Below are 19,497 nucleotides of genomic sequence, written 5' to 3' on the forward strand. Positions count from 1 at the left end.
CCCACTCAAAGTAGAGATGCTACCCCATTTTACAGATGAGGACACTGAGGCTCATATATTTTATGTTACTCTCCCAGGTCACAGAGGTAGTAGTCACAGAACTGAGACTCAAAGCCAGGTCTGGAAAGCCATGACATTTGTCACTATTCCTGTCCACCCTGCCATTCTAGAGCACCACTGTTTCTCTGAGCTTGTTCATAGATTCAGGTCATGCAGCCTCCATTTGGGGCTTGAAAGACCTGTTCTGTGAAGGTTTTCCTGATACCCTGCTCCCCACTACACACACTCTGTGCCAGACCTCTATGAACACAGTGATGGTTGTTGTGTACATATTTGTCTCCTGTGCTGAACTGTGAGTTCTAGATATCTTACTTAGTATGGTACCTGATTCATGTCAGGCCTTTGATATATATGTATTGAAAATTCTAGTTTTTGCCCCATGTTGTGTTTCCATGCTAAGACACTTTAAATCCAGAAGTGCCATTTTAGAATTAGGCAACTCAGTTGCCTTTAAGGATGCACTGACTTTGTTTTTTGCTTTAATATTTGGTGTAAAGATGCTCTTTGGCTTAGATCTCTGCTTCAGCCCTTGGAAGGGTAAGATAGCCATATGCCTACTTCATTAATATTTTGGGCATCTCTGTGCAGGAAGCGATTGAGTGCTAACATCACATAAGTTCTGTCATATCAGCATAAAATCATTTGCAATATGAACAAACATGTATTTCAGATTTGTTGTTTATATCCAGATATTACTTTCCACCTAATATCTGGCAAATTAATTTCCAGATTGTTACTTTCAAATATAAGTGAATCTTTTACATGTAATTTGTAGTGAAAAGTCTTCTAAAAGTGTTTTATACCCTGAAATTCTACAAATCCATTGACATATGAAAGTATACAAGAGCAAAATGCAACAATATTTAATGGTGATTGTGAAAGCTGTTAAATTTATGGGTAAAATAATTATTAAGAACTTTTGAATTGTTAAACAATTAGGGAAATAAATTGATAGTAAATGCTAGTATTAGATTAGTGAAATCTTAGTTAATAGGGTACATTAGCGAGGTAACTTTGGGAAGAACATCATATTCTTTCTTAGCTAATAAGTGTTTATAAAAATATAAATTGTAATAGAGGCATTGTTATGAGATTAAATTATATTATAATTCGAGTCATTATAGGATTGGTTGGTGAATGCATTCATAATTAAAAAGAGTGACTATTAGGAACTGTTTTTAAGTTTCAGTATTTAATTTTACGTAAGGCCATGAATCTTTCTAGAAAAGTCCTATTTAAGAATTGTTTAATTTTTTTAAAAGATAAATTACAGGAAGATTGCCAACTTTGTCCCCTCAACATTTCATGATCAGGAAGACCTCCACAATCATGCACAACAAATAATTGATAAATTATCTTCAACACAGAGAAATTTTGTATTTATTCTTGTATCAAGGAAATCTAGATGATGATGGTAATAGATTTCAGTCTCAGTTTTGGCTTAGTATTGATTTTTAACACTCAGCTATTTGGCATTTGGCCCAAGTGGGTAATGGGTACTAATCTTCTTTCAGTGGATTTTTATGCTTTTGTACTGAGATACAACATGTAGGTGTCTCCAGGTCAGACTGGAAAAAATTCCTCACGTTTATCTACTGTTAATTTGTTTACAAATGGTTTCCATGGTCGCCGTCTACTAATTCTGCTGGTGATCCTTAAGGATCAGGTGGTGGGGGACCCTGAACATTTGACCCCATCTCCATTCCAGTGCTTGGAATCCCCCAGACCTGGCTTTTAGTCCTGGCTTTGGAGCTGTTCCTGGCACACATAGAGTAAGGCATTTAATTTCCATACTGCCTGTCTTATGAGAAGAAGTGTTAGTAAACTCATTAATTAGGGTGTGTTTACAGTTCTATTCTGAACATCAGTAGCTCCTAAGTTTAATTAAAATTGACCACCTTCTTGAGGACAGACGTGCTCCTTACACGCTGTGTGTCCCCCGTCAGTCTTGGTTTCCTCTCTCGCTTGCACAGTGAGCCTGATGGTCATGTCTTCTCCGGAGACCTTTCAGCTTTGTCTTTCTGTTGTGTGATAAAGGCTGAATAGAGGAAAGGTGAGTCTTGATGACTGATGGAGTCCTGGCCAGTTTGTATTTGCTGACAGGTATGACTGAGGGCAATAAATTACATTCTAAGTTTAAACAGGCTGGTTTTTAGTTGTCACTGGAAGTGCAAATAATACTTCTTCCTGGTGTATGAGATGCAATTGGTTGTCTGCCACATATATTTCTTATTTTTGTCTTCAGTTCACGGTGTGGTCATGGAATACAATTTTGGGGGCAATTTCAGGTCGGTTTATTTGCTCAATAATGATAATAATATATTCATTGTCATTTAGTGAGCATCTGGTATGTACCAGACATCTTTTTTTTTCTGTATTTTTATTTTATTTTATTTTTTATTGAAGTATAGTTGATTTACAATGTTGTGTTAGTTTCAGGTGTACAGCAAAGTGATTCAGCTATACATATATATGTGTGTGTGTGTGTGTGTGTGTGTGTGTATATATATATTCTTTTTCAGATTCTCTTCCCTTATAGGTTATTACAAAATACTGAGTATAGTTCTCTGTGGTATACAGTAGATCCTCATGGGTTACTTATATATAGTAGTGTATATATGTTAATCTCAAACTCCTAATTTATCTCCCTGCCCCTTTCCCCTTTGGTAACCATAAATTTGTTTTCTATGTCTGTGGGTCTATTTCTGTTTTGGATATAAGTTCACTTGTATCAGTTTTTTTAAGATTCCACATAGAAACGATATCATATGATATTTGTCTTTCTCTGTCTGGCTTACTTCACTTAGTATGATAATCTCTAGGTCCATCCATGTTGCTGCAAACAAACAGCATTCTTAACCTTAGAAGAAAAACGACATGCAAGGCTTATATTCTAATTCCCAGTTTACAAATAAGGAAACATAGGCTTGGAGAGATGAAAGGACTTGCTTAAGTTCACGAAGAAAGTGGCAGAGTCAGCATTTACCTAATTGCAAAGCCTCTAGCCCCACGTCCACACTGCCCCGGCGTTGAAGTCTGGAAACTGAGATCCGCACACTCCTCCTTGTGGGAGGGAGAACTTTACATGAGCCAGTGCTGGCTCCTGCTGCCCTGGTGTCCTTGACTTGTGTTCTGATGTGGGGGACATACCTTCATTAATTACAGGATGCTGATGACCCTCTAGAAGGCATCCGCTGACAGACCCCGGGGAAAGCTGACCCCCCTCCCCCCGCCAAGAGCTCACCCTGGACTCTCCAACCAGAGGGAGGATTCCTTGACAAGGAGCTGGTGCCTGATTGGGATTACTGTGCTGCTTGAGTTGGGGTGCCAGTCAGTTCTTTTCATTTATTTGCTGTCTTGCTTTCCTTTGAACATTTTATCCAAACTTCCAGCAGTGACTCTCAATCCTGGCTGTGTGTTAAAATCACCTGGGGTTTTAATTATAACCATGCCTGTGTCCCCCGTCTAGACATTCTGATTTAAATGGACTGGGGTGGGGCCCTGGGTATCAGCATTTGAAAAAAATAAGTACTCCAGAGGATTCTAGTGTCCAGGCAAAATCAGTGCTTTAGGGGCAGAAAAGCCCTCTCTTTACTCTTTTGTTGACGTGGTATGTTTTCTTCTGACTTCAGTGAACCCTCAATCTTATGATGTTATCATTCCATTGAGAGGTTGAATTTACTCATCCAAAGCATTCATGCTTTTTTGAGGTGGCTTAGACTTTGGAGAAGGTGTTACGGGAACAGACACAGATACTGAAATCAGTGGCCTTAGAGGACGGGAATGAGCCACTTTGGAGCAACCAAAAGACAGAGCCATGACTTTTGCCACCTTCCCTCCTAATTCGTTCTCTCCCCCCACCCCGGCACCAGATTTTCAGCGTTTGAAGGCGTGTGTTTTTTAGTTGTGGGGTATTTACAATTACTTCCAACGATTTTACTCCTGAGCCTATTGTGGCTTATTTACACTAGCTTGGATATATGTTTATATGTAGCCTCTTTACCTTTTGTTTACTGATTGAATTTACTACTACGTAGAAAAGACTGGCTTCAACTGACAAGATCACTATGCACGCAGAGGCACTGCATCTTGCTCTGGTGGAAGTACACCCATCCTCCCAGGCTGGCATTCAGAATTCTCCCCATCATCTGATGCCAGTCTTTCACTCTGGAATTAAGGCCACTCTTGAGTGTCTTTGGGCTCCAGCCAGCTGAACTGTACCCTGGACCAGGGTCTGCCCGATCCCTGCCTTTGTTCCCTTCTTGTCCTGCTGGAACATTACCTCAGACCCTCATCCCAGAGGCTAGAAATAATGTTTTCTTTCCTAGAACCCCACACTGCTTTGAGTGGGAGCACTTTTAGAACTTATCACATTGTACCTTGAGCTATTCTTATTTATGCGTGTGTATAATTCTTCCCCTTCTGTAAGCTTCTGGAGGGTGGGGAAGCTTCTTAATTTTGGTGTCTTCTGCTGTGCCGAGAATATTGGAGCCGTTCCCTGAATGTTTTTTGAGTAAATGTGTTACTTTTAGTTCAACTCAGCAGTTGTCCAAAATTAACCTCATGAGATGTTGGTAGCTTTGGTGAACATTTGGAGAGGTCTACCGTGATAGAGTGAAATCCGGTGACCTAGTTACAGAATATCCCCTGCAGGCTCACTGGTGAGGGAGGCTCATGTTTAAACTCCGTGAAAGAAGAGCCTTGATTTTTTGTGGTGGCGGTTGTTTACATGTCTTTTAAAATGACCCTTCCCCCCTTTTTTATGGCTTCATGATTTAAAAAAGTTCTTTAGATATAATTGGATATTATCAGCTTTACTCCTGTAGTAATTCTAAGCCAGGTCGTTTGTTATTTGAGGACATATTGACTAAACGTTTATTTTTTATTTTTCAGTTTTTAAAAATTTTACTGAAGTATAGTTGATTTATAATGTGTTAGTTTCAGGTGTACAGCAAAGTGATTCAGTTATACATATACATATATTCACTCTTTTTCAGATTCTTTTCTCATATAGGTTATCACAGAATATTGAGTGGAGTTCTCTGTTCCATACAGTAGGTCCTTGTTGGTTCTATCTTATATATAGTAGTGTGTGTATGTTAATCCCAAACTCCTGATTTATCCCTCCCCCCTACGTTTCCCCTTTGGCAACCGTAAGTTTGTTTTCGATATCTGTAAGTCTGTTTCTGTTTTGTAAATAAGTTCATTTGTATCATTTTAAAAAATTAGGTTCCACATACGAGTGACATCACATGACTAAGCATTTAGAATGGGGCTGGCACCCGGCTCGGCGCAGGCGTTAACCAGAGCCGGAGACGCTGCTTCCGCCCTCCGGGTCTCAGCCTGGCCGAAGTGCGCACATCCGGAAGCCGCATGTGCTGCGGTGGGTGGGTGGGTGCGCAGGGGGCCCAGGGGCAGTCATGATAGTCTCTATTCTGTTCTTCATTTACCAAAATGAAGACTGCACTCGCATTGTTAGTGAGCTTCTGGACTCTCCCGATATTCCCTGCAGGTATGATTCCGGTTATTATTAAAATTAATTAATAATCAAATTAATATTAAACATAGTGGTTCTTTTGGTAAAAGTAACATGTGCTCATGTTGTAAATTTAGAATGTGGAGGAAAGTGTAAAAAAAAAAAGAAAACCACTTGTAATCCCACCCTTGACGGGTCACTACTTTGACATTTTATTTGTGGAATTCTGTTTGGCTATGTGACCCCAGGTTTTTTACCTGAACTCACTCTCCACAATCTAGTTCTCAGCTCTACTTTGTATCATATTTTTAAAGCATTTGAGATTAAAAAAGTACTGTATTTCAAGCAAAATGCACATTCATCTCTTTTGACACAGGCTAACCTCATACACACACACACGCACACACAAAGGGGAATGATCACTCTTGTTGAGAACCGACTTCTCATTTTACAGATAGGAAAACTGAGGCCTAGAACTTGTCCAAGATCGCATAAAAAAAAGTGGCAATCGACACTTCAGCCCAGGTCTCCTGAATTCCGGTCCAGTGCTCTTCCTACTCGACAGTGATACCTCCTTACTAGGTCATAGAAGCACTGGTGGAAAGAGAAAAGGAAAAACACGTCAGTTCTAAAGAGTGCAGGTTTTTTCCCCCCCGCGTCCTTTCGCAGAGCTATTTTTGTGACTATTCAATACATGTACAGTGTTGCCTCTCGCAGCATTCTGGCTGGACCAAGAGGCCATTCACTGCTGACTGCAGACATGCTCTCCCTCTACGGCAGGCTGCACGGAATCCTGGGCCCAGAAAGCAGATGGGAACAGGCTTTTTCAATCAAATTTCAGGGTCTGAGTGTACACAGAAAACAATGACTGCGTATCCTGTTCAACTTGTGTACTTAATGAAACAGTGATGGATGAGCATGACTGACTGGGGGTGGGGCAGGGGGTGAAGTTGAGGTGGGTTCATCTTAGTCTGTAATTCATTCATGAGCTCCAGTAAGTCTTATTCACACATGCAAATTATTCATTCTCTCTAAATGTGACCCTATTATTCTAACTCCCCAAACCTTCAGTTGTTCCCTTTTGCATACAGAACAAAGCATGGACTCCTGCCTGGCATTTGAGGCCCTATGTGATCTATCCTTGACACCGATATAATAGGGAGATGTAATAACGTAGCCGTTAGGAGCCAGACTTGGCAGTCAGGCACCACCAATTAGCACTCTAACCTGGGCAGGATACTGCACCTGTGTTTCAGTTTCCTCATGTGTAAAATGGCAATCAGATTGTTCTGGGGAGTAAATGAGTCAGGATTTGTAAAGGTTTACCAGTGACTAGGTCCTAATGCATTACATAGAAAGTGCTTTCTTTGTTTACTAAATGGGTACCTTTCCAGCTCCTCCACTGATAGCATTTCCCTTTTGCGCTAGACTTGCTGGTCATTCCTGAGACGGTCCCCTCATTCTCCTGCCTCTGTGCAGCTGTGACCCTTAACTTTAACATGTTGGCTCTCTCATTTCATGTGTGTCCAAATCTTAATCATCCTTTTAAGGCCAGGCTCAAATGCATCTTTATCCATTTCTTTCTTCACTAATTCACATATTCTTTACTCCCTTAACAGATTTTTTTTTTTTAGAGATTCTGTTGTGTGCCAGGTGCATTATTTAGGAAGGCTTCCACGGTTCTTGGAGCTGGGGGAGGTCCATCACTTCTGCCATCCCTCTGACACATCACCATCGACGTTGCTTTACAGTTTTGGATGGGTTTGTTTGATCTCCCCTACTAGAATATTAGCTCTTTGAGAGCAGAGTGCTTATTAGTAGGTGCTTATTAAACTATATTTAAATTGAATAAATGAATGAATAAAGTCCCACTTTGTGGGTATTTATTACCTTCTAATAAAGGCAAGAAAATAGGAACAACACTGTGTGTTGTTCTGTGTGTGTTGAAAATAGAACCAACTTCTCATTTTACAGATAGAAAAAAATAGGAACAACACTGTGTGTGTTGTTCTATCTGTAAAATGAGAGAGAGAGAGGGAGAGGGAGAGGGAAGAGATATTTTGAATGGGAAGGAGGATGAGGCTAGTTCTGAGGGCAGAGAACCCCTTCCAAGTTGAAGAAGGGCAAAAAGACAGGAATGAAAGGAAAACTGCAGAAGTAGAGAGAAACGGGATGAGAGAGAAGGTTATTCTCTGAACTGTAAAGCAATCGCTCCAAGAAATGGTTTTCCTTAAGTGGTATAAAATGTGAAGCGAATTGAGTCTCACTTTTCCTTTCCCTCTTTAGGAGGTTGGAGCTGATTTTTAAAATGAGGTGGGGGAGGGAGGTGGAGTTTGGAGAAGGAAAGTGAAAACTGTTTTCTGAAGTTCTCTTGCCAAATAGCTCCCTGGAGAGAAAGTTCAGAGGGAGGGCCTGCCTAAGCAGACTAACTCGCTCTTTCTTTCCTTGTTGTCCTGGTCACTCCCCCACCCCTATTCTTCACTTCCAAACATCTTCTTTCCTTCTTCCTTTTTTTTTTTTTTAAATCGTGTAAGTATTACAAATGAGAAGCTGGAGGAAAATTAAAACGAAACACAAGGCAAGCAGATAATTTCAGTCTGCAGTTATAAAAATGATGTGTTTTAGATTTGTTTTCCTGATCTGTTTCCCACTGGGAGCTTCCCCTCCTGCCACCCCTCCTCATTTCTTTTCCCAGACTTCCACCCACTTTCTGACTCAAAGCCAGAGAGGAGACTGACCACACAACGGGATTTGAGAAGTGAGCAGGGCAGTTTTCAAGTGCTGATTCTAGAGGTTTAACATGAGCAAATTCCTGACCTTTTTCTGAAGATTTTTCAGCTGACTTTTTTTTTTCTTTTGGGTCTCTCGAGTTTACTGCTAAAGATGCTTTGGTGTGGAAGGCACCAAGTTTCAGTGATGGGCTTGCCTTGACTGAGTGCTTGGCATATGCAGGCCTCAAGCTATTGGTGGGGGATGCTGAGATAGGAAAATTGGACTTCTGACTGCAAGGGCTTGGCTGTGTGTGTGTGTGTGTGTGTGTGTGTGTGTGTGTGTGCGCGCGCGCACATGCGCACTGTGGTTGCTGTGGGGATTCTGGTTTCTGGGGATGGAAGGGGGGGCAGGGAGTAGGTAGATTGGTTTGTCCACAACTGATGATCACCTCCTGGACGTGCTGTGTGCTGCTGCTGGGGAGAGCTTCACTGGGGGGTGTGGTGTTGAAAGGTCTTGAAAGATGGCTAGGACTTTAATACACAAGGAAGAGAGACATGCGTCTTCAAGACAAAGGGAACAGCAAAGGCATGGGAAGACAGAGAAGAATGGGGAGTGGCAGGCTGCGGAGGTGAGGAACCATAGAAGGGGTAAATCCTCCACCCCCCTGTATGTTTGGGTTTTTTTTTCCCTGTAAGCAGAAGGGAGGGATTATGAGTTTTAGAAAGAGCTGTGATAGGATTACTCCGGTGCGTGTGTGTGTTTTACTTTGCTTCTACTTTTTAATTTTCCGAGTCTTTTTAGGAACTGTGAGGCAACCTTGACTCTGGGAAGTGTGCACTGCCTGTCTTTCTATGTCTTTTTTCTTTCCTCTTCCGGCCTGGCCTGGGGCCTTGTGTGGCTTCTGATAATGAAGTGTGGCAGGGCCGGCTCCCGGGAGCCGATGTGAGGTCCGAGCAGACCCTGGGCCTGTTCTTCACGGTTTCCCGTCCTTTTTCCTCCTCTTCTTCTCTCCTCACCCCCAGCAGGAGCAGCAGCTCTCCCCTCCCTAAAATAAATAAACCAGTCGCTCCAAAAGGTTCCAAGCACATTAGTCACATATCCCAGAAGTTTAATACAGAATTATTTTGACAGTGAGAACAAGAAGTGTTTTCTAGTTGAACGCACAGAACTTGCTTCTTCCAACTGGGCTTTCTGCCGCAGAGACAGATGATATGTTTTTTAGATGGATCAGCCGTGCAGGAGACTGCGTCGCTTCCCTTGGAAGCATGACAAATTGCTCACTACCAAAAGTGGTTGGGGAAAAGATGTGAAATGAGAGAGAGAGAGAGAGAGAGAGAGAGAGAGGGAAATCGCATCCTTATTGAGAGCATAACTTTCTCCCTAATAACTTCAATCAGCCACTGAGAGCTTTCTATGTGTTTATTTATTTATTTGGCCGCCCCTGGAGCTGTGAAGTCCTTTTTTAAACCCGGGCTCACGGGTGTTCTAAAAGATGAGGACAGATCGAGTTATTGCAATGCGGGTGGATCTCCAAGCATTCCAGTTGAATAGCTCTTCCAGAAATATTTCTTGACTCACTAATTTAGCACTTTCTGTTGCCGTTACTAAGCAGATTGGAGAGTCCTGCCTGCGATTTCGCCAGACTCCTCTAGGGTTGATGTGGATCCTCTTATTCCTATCTGGCCCGTGGAAAGGTGGAGGAATGCAAAGCTCAAGTCTACTGGCGCCCAAGAGGGACTTTAACCCGAGCTGCCAGAGTGCCGTCTGAAGAGCCAGAGAAAAGTGTGTGCTCTCCTTTCCCAGCTTCGCCCTTCTCCTTCAGGGCCCAGCCACCATGCAGGAAGAGCTTTCTTCCAGGGTGGCTCACCTGGGTGTGAAGACCCAGAGATGAGCGTGGAGGACAGAAGTTAAGGAACTCCCAGACCTGGGATACCTGTCCTTCTGGCTCCCATGATCCTCCACTTCTTGCTTCTCAGATCTTTCTAGAGATTTCCAGCCTTTTGGGAGGGGTGGGGCAAGTTGACCTCTCGGATTGCAGTGCATGCTCTCTGGAGCGCTTTTAACCCCTTCTGATTGTTTCTCATTAGCCCCTCATTCCCAGGCCTTCATCCAAGAAACGTCTGTGTGGTCCAGACATTAACTGGCCGTATGACCTTGGACAGTAGACTCATTAGGCCTTGGTGTTTTCAGAACCTTTCCCTTCATGGAATCCTTTTTTAAACCCCTCATGAAATATCATGGGAAATCCCAGTGCAGGTTTCCCCTGCTATCCAGAAGTAGAGTGTTCGTATAAAATGTTTTATGAGCCTAAGTGGAGTAAAGCGAAAATCCTCTTTGGCTTTCTTTTGGTTAGTGAAAACAAGTGTAATGTAGATCTTTCATAAAAGCAAAGTGCTATAAAGAAAACTTTCGAGAAGCAGAAGATACCTGAATATAGAATAACCAAAGTAGAGTTATATGGTGATGCTGTTCTTAAATGGTTAAACAGGCTTCTATCCAGGGCCAGGTTATCGTCCAGAGCTCTGTGCCTCTGCGGAACGCGCTTTGAAAGCCATTGTAGTGGAGGTGCTTCAAGACTTCTGGCAGCCCTGGTGACCATGGTTCTGGCTTCTTCAAGCTTTCTGCCTTTCTGGACATCTCTCAAGGTTGAGAACGTGGCACCTGTACAGATGAGGAAGATGGGCCCAGAGGGAGACTTGATCTTACACTGGCTGTGAAATCCCACGTTTTGAAGGCCTTTTGGCTTGCTCACTTCCGGTGATTGTTCTCAGGGGGCTGCTCAGCCCCCAGGCCTCCTCACCTGGGCCTGGACCTGTGCCTGCCCTGGCCAGCACCTCATAAATAGTCATTGCACTGCACTGAGCAGTCATCTCAGTCAATTCTTGCCACCGTTGTTGGGCGCACAGCCTCTGTCTCAGGAACATTATGAGAGGAGTAACGTGGCATTCAAGCCATTTTTAAGGAAACCTTTTTTTTTTTTTTTTTTTTTTTTTTAAATGCTGAATTTCCTTTTTGGCAGAAAAGTAAAGCACGGGCCATCTCTCATTTCGCTATTGATACTTATGCAGTACCTACAATCGTATGACACTCTACTATTCCCCAAAGAAGGTTCTGACCTTTATGATCATACTTCACATTTTCACATTGCAAGACAATTTCTAAAGAGCTTTTTTTCTAGCTGAGATCTCACTTGAGCCTCACAATAATGCGGATGCAAAGGAGACTCAACGAGGTAATACATGTGGAATCAGAGTCAGGCTCACGGTGCACAGTCAGGTTGGGAAGAATTACGGGGATGTGAACCTTAGGCTCCGTGACTCATACCATTGTACCAAAGTATTCCTTCTCCTTGTAGCAGGAATTATGACTGAATATGCTACTAACAGCTACTGTTTATTAAGTGCGTATTTATGTGTCAGACACTGCTAGGGAGACACTTTGTAAAAAGCTCATTTAATCTCTTCAGCTACCGTATAAGGTAGAAATGATCATGTCCAGTTTGAAGATGAATCGCTGGAGATATTGAGAGGACAGGTAACTTGCTGAAGGTTCCTCTTCACAGAGTCAATGGACCTCGTATTCTAACCAGGACTGCTTGCCTCCAGAGGCCTTTCACATAGAGGATGTGATCTCTGCCCATCCTTGGTCCTCACTAGGGAGACCAAAAGTGCTCTCTTGAAAACGACAAGGCTAGTTTGTGGGTGACCACACGCTACAGTGAGTGCTGCATACTGTTGAGGGTTAACAGGTGGCCATTTTCTCTCTGCTCTTGGAGCTTGTAACATCTTTATGCAGTCTCTTCTCCTTTCCTTTTAGATTTTATGTGCTCACCACGGGAAATTACTGATCTGTGCACCATTGGGCAAGTCATTTATCTTCCTGGGCCCTTGGTTTCCCCCTCACTCAAAATAGCTTTTCTTTCCTGATCTTTCTGTCCTAAGTTTACATGTCCGGGGAATGTGCTTATTGAATTCTCTTCGTATAAGTCCTTTCAAAAATATTGTTGGGAATTATAGATGCTCAGTAAATGCTTGTTTTAAATTGAAATGATAATTGCAGGTAATGCCAGTTTTCAAAGAGATTTTCTGCTTCTGAAATGCCATTTGCCAAAGTTTGAAAGTCAGACACCGCATGAAGAGGTAACTAAGTCGTATCAGGAAAGATGAATGCCTAATACATATTCTGATTGGTTTGCTGGTGGTGTCTTGCTTTTTTCAGTGTCAATTTTGTCTTTCTAATTCTTGTGTTAGGACAACTATCCTCCCCTCCCCCAAGACACACGTCAGCATGCGCACGCACAGGCACACAGATGCACAGACACACACACACACACACACACACACACACACACACAGAGTTCTTGAGCAAGAGACCCTCTTACATTTGTTAAATTTGTCACTTTCTCCACAGAATCTGGTTAGCATACCTTTGGGTGAGCAAAAGAAAAATCTTTTTCTCTGTGCCAAGTTCAGGGTGTGAATCAATTCTCCCTGGCTTTTGCATTTCAGTAAATGTTTCCTAGATGGATTCATCGAATTTCCAGTAAAGACAAACAGCTCAGAAAGCAGATTGCTTTCATACCCGAGGCCTGAGTTCTGTGACCCAGGCATTGGAGCTCAGTTCCATATATGGCCAAAAGAGAAACAGAGTGAGGGAGCGGAGGGAGAATACCAGACATAAAATGCATTCCTGAGAAGTGTGCGTTCGCAACTGACAAAACAGGACCCTCGTTGGTTTCCATCTTCTGCAGAACATGAAACTGTGACGTTTTCAGAAAGAAGCCAATGTTCCAAGCATCTGCCACAGGGAACAGTTTATTTTCCCTTTTTCTTTTTGGTCACATGTAGGTTTAATTTGGAGTCAGTGTTGAAGTCAATGGTAGCAAGGAATGAGGACTCAAAAATTATTCTTGGAGTCAGCAGATGTGGGTACTCAGCCCAACACCACCGCCATCCAGCTGTGAAACTCTCTCTGGCTTGTTTTTTCTCAATGTCAGAGTGACAGGGCTGAATATGATGATCTCTGAGATCTCTACTATTTCTGTTGTCTTTGGTTCTAATTTTGCCTGAGATTTTCCAGTTCCTGTGGAATTCCCCACAGAAAGTAGTTTCTAATTCTTCCAAATACTTTCTGTGGTTTGAACTTAAAAAGACAAAATAAAAACCCTGGTCTTGAATTTTTCTTTGTGATTTCCTTAAATATAACTTGGACACGTTGTTAGCCTTTCACTTGGCAGATAGCTTCTTGCTGAGGGTGGAGATGGTTGCATTTACTGCACCCTCATGGTCTTTCCCCTCTGCTGGTCCCTCTTGTTGTTGGAGAAGAAATTCAGGTATGCCCAACACAGAGTTGTAGGAACAGGTGTGCACTTAGCAAATGCAGCCTTGTAATGGCCTTATCAGTTGTCTGCGTCTTTTATAAATTCTATCTCCTCTGTGGGAGAAACGGCATTGGTAGGAGGCAGCTCCAGAAACTTCCTCACACCTCGGGAAATGGAACTAGGGATGTGAAATGGAGGTGTTGGCTTTCCAGTTAGTAATTGTATGAGTCACTGGCCTGTCACAGATGTTAAGAAGGTTAAGAAGAAATAAAAATACAAAATTTTGGCCCTCGAGAGGACCGCAGTCATTTCTACTTTATGAGACCAGACGTGATTTCTTTCTTTCTCTCATTGCTCAGTTGAGATAAAGGGAGCCTTCTCTGTTCCCTGACAAAGCGTTCCAGCCTTCGGGCTTTCCTGTCTTGATGGCAGCCCATGCCCACCAGCACGCTGAGCGGTCGTGGAAAGGTGCTGTTTGGAGGAGCCCACGGTGGTTCAGCAGGTATCCAGGGGAGCCCCTTTCTCCCTGCTGAGGCTCAGCTCCGGCGCCGCTCTGCCTTGCTGTGACGGCCCCTCCGATGGGACCAATAAATGCTCCTGCAGAGCCGCCAAGTCCTAGGTGGTGGAGGAGGAGACAGGCAAGTACTGAGAAAGCAGAGAGCGATTGCTCCAGAGAGAGTGGGAGCTAAGAGGTCTGTGTTCTGTTGGCACCTGTGCCGTGAGCTTTCTTTGTGACTTGGTCCAAGATGCTTCAGGTCTCTAGGCCTTCATTTCTCCATCTGGAAAGTGAAATGCTTGTGGGCCTTGGAAGGTATTTAATTGAACATATTTCCAGATTGTTGCTTCATCTCTCATATTGCTCCTACTTCATATCCCCAGTCATACTGAGCTCATCAACTTGCACAGAGTTCTGACCAGGCCTCCTTAACGTCCAATAGAACAAAGGCAGGATGGCTCCTCTGTGGGTTCTCACTCATTATACTATTTTGACCAAATTTTTTAGCAAGGCATTCAACTCCCTTCACAGTCTAGTTCCAACTGATGGTTCTGGGTTGGGGAATGGGGGCTTCAGCAGCCGTTCCTTGCATGGGTGGCCTTCATCTTGACTTCGAGCCCTCTGGTGCCACGGAGGTAGGTGTGTGTATAAAAGAGAAGAGACTGCACACGATGACCAGGCAGCGTAACTGGGGCTGGAGTGGAATTGAGAAGAATGAGTCAGGATCCTGAGCCTCTGTGATAGACTCTACCAGTGAGTTAGGGGATATTTAAGGAAACTGAGCGCAGTGTATCTTCTGCTTTGGTAGAAAGCATACATTGTAATGGTTACAAATGCTTGGTGCTATTATGAGAAAACCACAGGGAAGACCAATCATATAAACGGTAATAATTTATTGGCTGTGACTGATCCTTCGGGGAGTATGATATGTGATGTAGGTTTCTACAGGGCTTTCCAGTGGACTAACCCTTTTCCATACGCATTAACTCATCAGATCCTCATAGGTGAGGTGGCAGGCTAAAGAATATACCCTCACTTTACTTAAGAGCAAACTGATGCTCAAATAAAGTTGAAGAGGCTGCCCAGTGTCGCAGGGTAAAGAGATGGCATGGCAGAGATTTGTCTAGTGCTTTTATGCCTGCACTGTGTTTCTTTTTGAAGCTTCAGCCTATCCAATAAGTCAGGATAAACACATACACACACACACGTACACACCCACCTCCCCCATCAGAGGATGGTAGAAGATGGTATTTAATTAGTTGTGAATTGTGCGAGCCATAATATTTGGTGAATCAGTCTTGGTGATGAGTAGGGTGGTGTGACAGTCAGTTCACTTTCACAGCTAAATTCTCAACTAGGGTACTATGACAGGGAACAGAACTGAGGATTTCTAGTTTGGGACTGTTCATTCTTGCATGTGTACTTTCATTTACTTAAGACAGCAAAGAACTAAAAATTATCAAACATTTAATATGTGCCAGGTTTAGTGCTAGATTCTAATCCGTAGAAGTGAATCATAAACGAAGGGTTGGGAAGGACTTTAAAATGTGTGTAGAATACCCCATCTTTCCTCTCATCCATCATTCCCTCCTCTGTTATTCTCATTAGGTGATATGTCCAACTGAACTTGACTACTTCATGCAATCTCTTATTGTAGGGGGTAGTTGCTCCAAACACTTTGATCTTTAACGTTTAGAGAAATACCCAAACTGTTTGTAACTTCCATCAGTGTTAATTTATTCATCTGTTAAGTGGCTTTATGAAAATGGAATCCTTCTCTTAAATTTATGTTTTCTTCTTAGAGTAAGTTCCTTGGGTTGGCTGACTGCTCTTGAGAGAAATTATTTAACTCTCATTTCTCCTAAAATTTCCTCTTACATGATTTGGGGCTGCTTATCTTGATTCTGGAAGGTGAAAATTGGGGAAATAAGCCCATATTGTATTCTTTCCACTCCATTTTTGGGACCAGAATTATATCTGTATAATTGCTCAAATTTTGGATCATGTAGGAACATGTTTCTGCACATGGTATTTGAAAACTATTTATACTTTCTTAGAAATGCAAACTCTTCAAGTTGGAAGGGAGCATAAAGATTCCCTCAGATAGCCCTAGACTATAAATTCCTTGAGGTCAGGAGCTGTGTCAGATATATTTCTGTACCTCTTACTGCCAGTGCCAGGGGGCCTTGACAAAAGAATTGGATTGATTGGATTTCTCAGTTTTCGTGCTTTCTTTGCCCCTTCCTCAACTTGTTCAGTCATTGGGAGAAATTGTATGGACCCATTGAGTGTGATGAATAAGTAAATCACGGGGTTAACCCCCCTCCGCTAGGGCTTTAGCTGTGTTTAGATTTAAGAATGCTGAGTAACTCATAAAACACGATTCCAAAGCACTTTGCAGATAGAAAATGCTTCATGTGTAATAAATAATAACGGGCTATAGAAACTTCTGATAGATCTTATGGTGGTAGAGTGAAATGGTTGGTGTTGACCCCTTTCATCATTTTGCAATTAGTGTTTCCATCTTCAAGTCACAGTATATTCCTCATTGTGGGCAAAGTTACTTTCTAAACTGGCTAGGAATTAAGCCTTCCAATTATCGTTAGGAGAGGGATCGAAGGAACATCATGAAAATTGATAGGCAAGTCTTTAATTGATAGGCAAGGCTTTAATTCCGTGCTTAAATCCAGTCCTTTCTGGATCCTGTCCTCTTCCTCAACTGTTATGTCTTTTACGGAGTCTGTAGTCACCTCTATTTTACTTCCAGACCATGAGTATTCTCAAGTGATGGAAAATGGCACCTTTCTCCAAAGGAGACAGTGGAATGGTCAGGGCCCGTCCTGCCTTTGAACCATCAGTATAAGAGGGATTTCATCCAGGGAACGGCCTGCCTTTCCTTTGTCCTGAAGCGTGGGTCAGTCTGATTCAAATTTGGTGAATATACGGTGACTGCCCACGAGGAACCATGAACTACATTTTCACCTGTGTTATCCCACCTTATGAAAGTGAGTGAACTGAAGTATAAACAGAATCTTGCTGTTTTTCTTGGTGACTTGCAAAGCCTCTTTCTTCTCAGCAACAGTGACCCACTGTAGCTGAGCATTATTCATTCAATTAGTAAATATTTATTCAGCACCTGCTATATTCCAGGAACTCTTCTCAGTGCTGGTCAGCGCATAAAACAAAGTCCTCTCAAGCTAACATTTGAAGGATTTAACACAAGTATGATTTTTAAAAAAATGACTGGGCTTAAACAAATAAACACCACAAACAACACACCAGCTCTTTCCTTCTGCCCTTTCCTCCTACTCTTTCTCTTGTCTCTCATTTTTTTTTTTTTCTCTTCATAACCTGACTCAACACCCTTTATTCTCTCACCCTGTCTGACCAAGAAGCCTGTATTTTCTTCATTCCTTTCTTTGTCTCCTCTTTATGTCTGCTTGTGCTTTGTACATGGGGGTGCAGCAGATGAGCCCTGATGCTGGCTTGCTCCCAACTTTGTGCTCACACCCTGGCTTCCCCGTGCTCCTGCTTCACCTCCAGGCATGGAGTGGTGGGTAGATGCCCATGCTGCCAATTGGAACCTGGAGGGAAGGGTGGCTGGTGGCTCTGGAGCTTTTGGTTGCCCATCCAGCAGCACTGCATTGTCAGGATCCTGTTGAAGAGATGGATGTGGCCCCAAATCCTAGGTGCTCCAGCAGATTATCAGCTCATAGGGGCTTCTCTCAGGCAGTCTTCCTTGATTCTCTCCTCTCAATTCTTATCATGCATCTTTGCCAGAATAGAAGCTCAGTAAATTTAGTTCCTTTGCTTCTCTGAAGTCTCATGTCTCTTTATCTGGGCTTGACTTAATGGGACTTACTCTTTAATTTCATGGTTCTTGTGCCCATTTCTTACCTCCCTAGGAAGCATGGACTGTGTCCATGTGTGTTAAAGTCTGTTAAATGAACTGGGGGTGGGAGGGGGAGCATTTTACAAAAACTAAAATTTGTTTCTTGTTTTAGGATGAGACTCTTGGAGCCACATTTATTACTCAATCCTAGATTTTAGTGGCTCAAATGCAGAGAGCTGACCTCTACACTGATCAAGTGGTTAAATTTTCAAGTGCTTCTGGATTTCCACTCAAGTCTGAGGTTTGCAGATGCCTGACCATTTCTGGGTTATTGTCATCTACCCCTAAATCTGATATTTGGGAATGCGACCATGATAACTCCCTAGTAGATACAAAGTAGAACTGGTAGGATAGAGCTTTTCTTCTCTGTTCCCATGATCTTGACCTCTAACATCATGCTTTACTTTTTTTAAAAAAAATAAATTTATTTATTTATTTATGGCTGCGTTGGGTCTTCGTTGCTGTGCGCAGGCTTTCTCTAGTTGTGGCGAGCGGGGGCTACTCTTTGTTGCGGTGCGCGGGCTTCTCATTGTGGTGGCTTCTCTTGTTGCAGAGCACAGGCTCTAGGCGCGCAGGCTTCAGTAGTTGTGGCTTGCGGGCTCTAGAGCGCAGGCTCAGCAGTTGTGGCGCACGGGCTTAGTTGCTCCACGACATGTGGGATCTTCCCGGACCAGGGCTCAAACCTGTATCCCCTTCACTGGCAGGTGGATTCTTAACCACTGAACCACCAGGGAAGTCCCATGCTTTACTTTTTGCCTTTTGTTTCTGTGCTGGATTCCAGCCCCCAGTCTCTCTGGTTAGCATGATAACTCATGTTTATTGCACATGTACTAAATGTCAGGCACCGACTAAATTGCTTTCCATATTTCCTTTCATTTAATCCTAAAAGCCAGCCAGTGTAGTAGGTAGTAGTATTATCTATGTTGGATGGATGAGGAAATTGAGGCTTAGAGAGATTTAAGTAAGTTGCCCAACATCACACAAAATGTGATGACAGGGTTTGGGTTAGAAGTCAAATCCCTCAGGCACCAGCTTTTGATTTCTGAATTACTCTACTCGCCCCTGGTTTCCTCTCCCGCCCTTTTCTGCTCTCCTTGCTTATGAGAGTCAAGGACCAGGTATTGGATGGAAGGAAGGCTCTGTCCTCTCTTCTTTCTCCCACTGGCACCTGTAGCCAGAGCGCTCTATTCTTCTGACCTCTCATCAGATTCTACATTGGCTCTCAAGGCTGAATTTGCTGACAGGTACCTTCTAATGGGTTCATTGTTTTTCATGGTTTACTTGGTTTATCACCAATGAGGGCCAGCTTGACATTTACTTTCCTGTCTATTGGATTCTGATCTCCTTTCAGTGTTTCTCCACACTTAGCAAAGACTCTATGACCGTGTGAACTTATAGCAAGTACCCTCCTGCATATCCATCATAATACAATATGTTATAATAATATCTAGAGGTATAGTTGAGATTTTGGGAGCAGTCTAAGAAAAGAGAGTGAAGTTTGGAGAGAGGCGTGGCCTTCACATCTTCTGGTGGATGATGGT

General features: G+C 42.9%; 1 protein-coding gene across 14 annotated transcripts in view; it reads left to right on the forward strand.

The window, feature by feature from the left end:
• Positions 1–19,497, forward strand: part of LPP (LIM domain containing preferred translocation partner in lipoma) — a 695,870-nt gene that overhangs the window by 104,921 nt on the left and 571,452 nt on the right. The window contains exon 1 of one of the 14 annotated variants that reach the window (XM_059920767.1): positions 2,091–2,113. The exons of the other annotated variants lie outside the window; for them this stretch is intronic. The gene's annotated coding sequence lies outside the window, so the exon portion shown is untranslated. Of the gene's footprint in view, positions 1–2,090; positions 2,114–19,497 lie in introns of those variants that run through there. 14 annotated transcript variants of the gene reach the window in all.

The sequence above is a fragment of the Balaenoptera ricei genome, chromosome 4, assembly GCF_028023285.1.
Source record: "Balaenoptera ricei isolate mBalRic1 chromosome 4, mBalRic1.hap2, whole genome shotgun sequence".
NCBI lineage: Eukaryota > Metazoa > Chordata > Mammalia > Artiodactyla > Balaenopteridae > Balaenoptera > Balaenoptera ricei.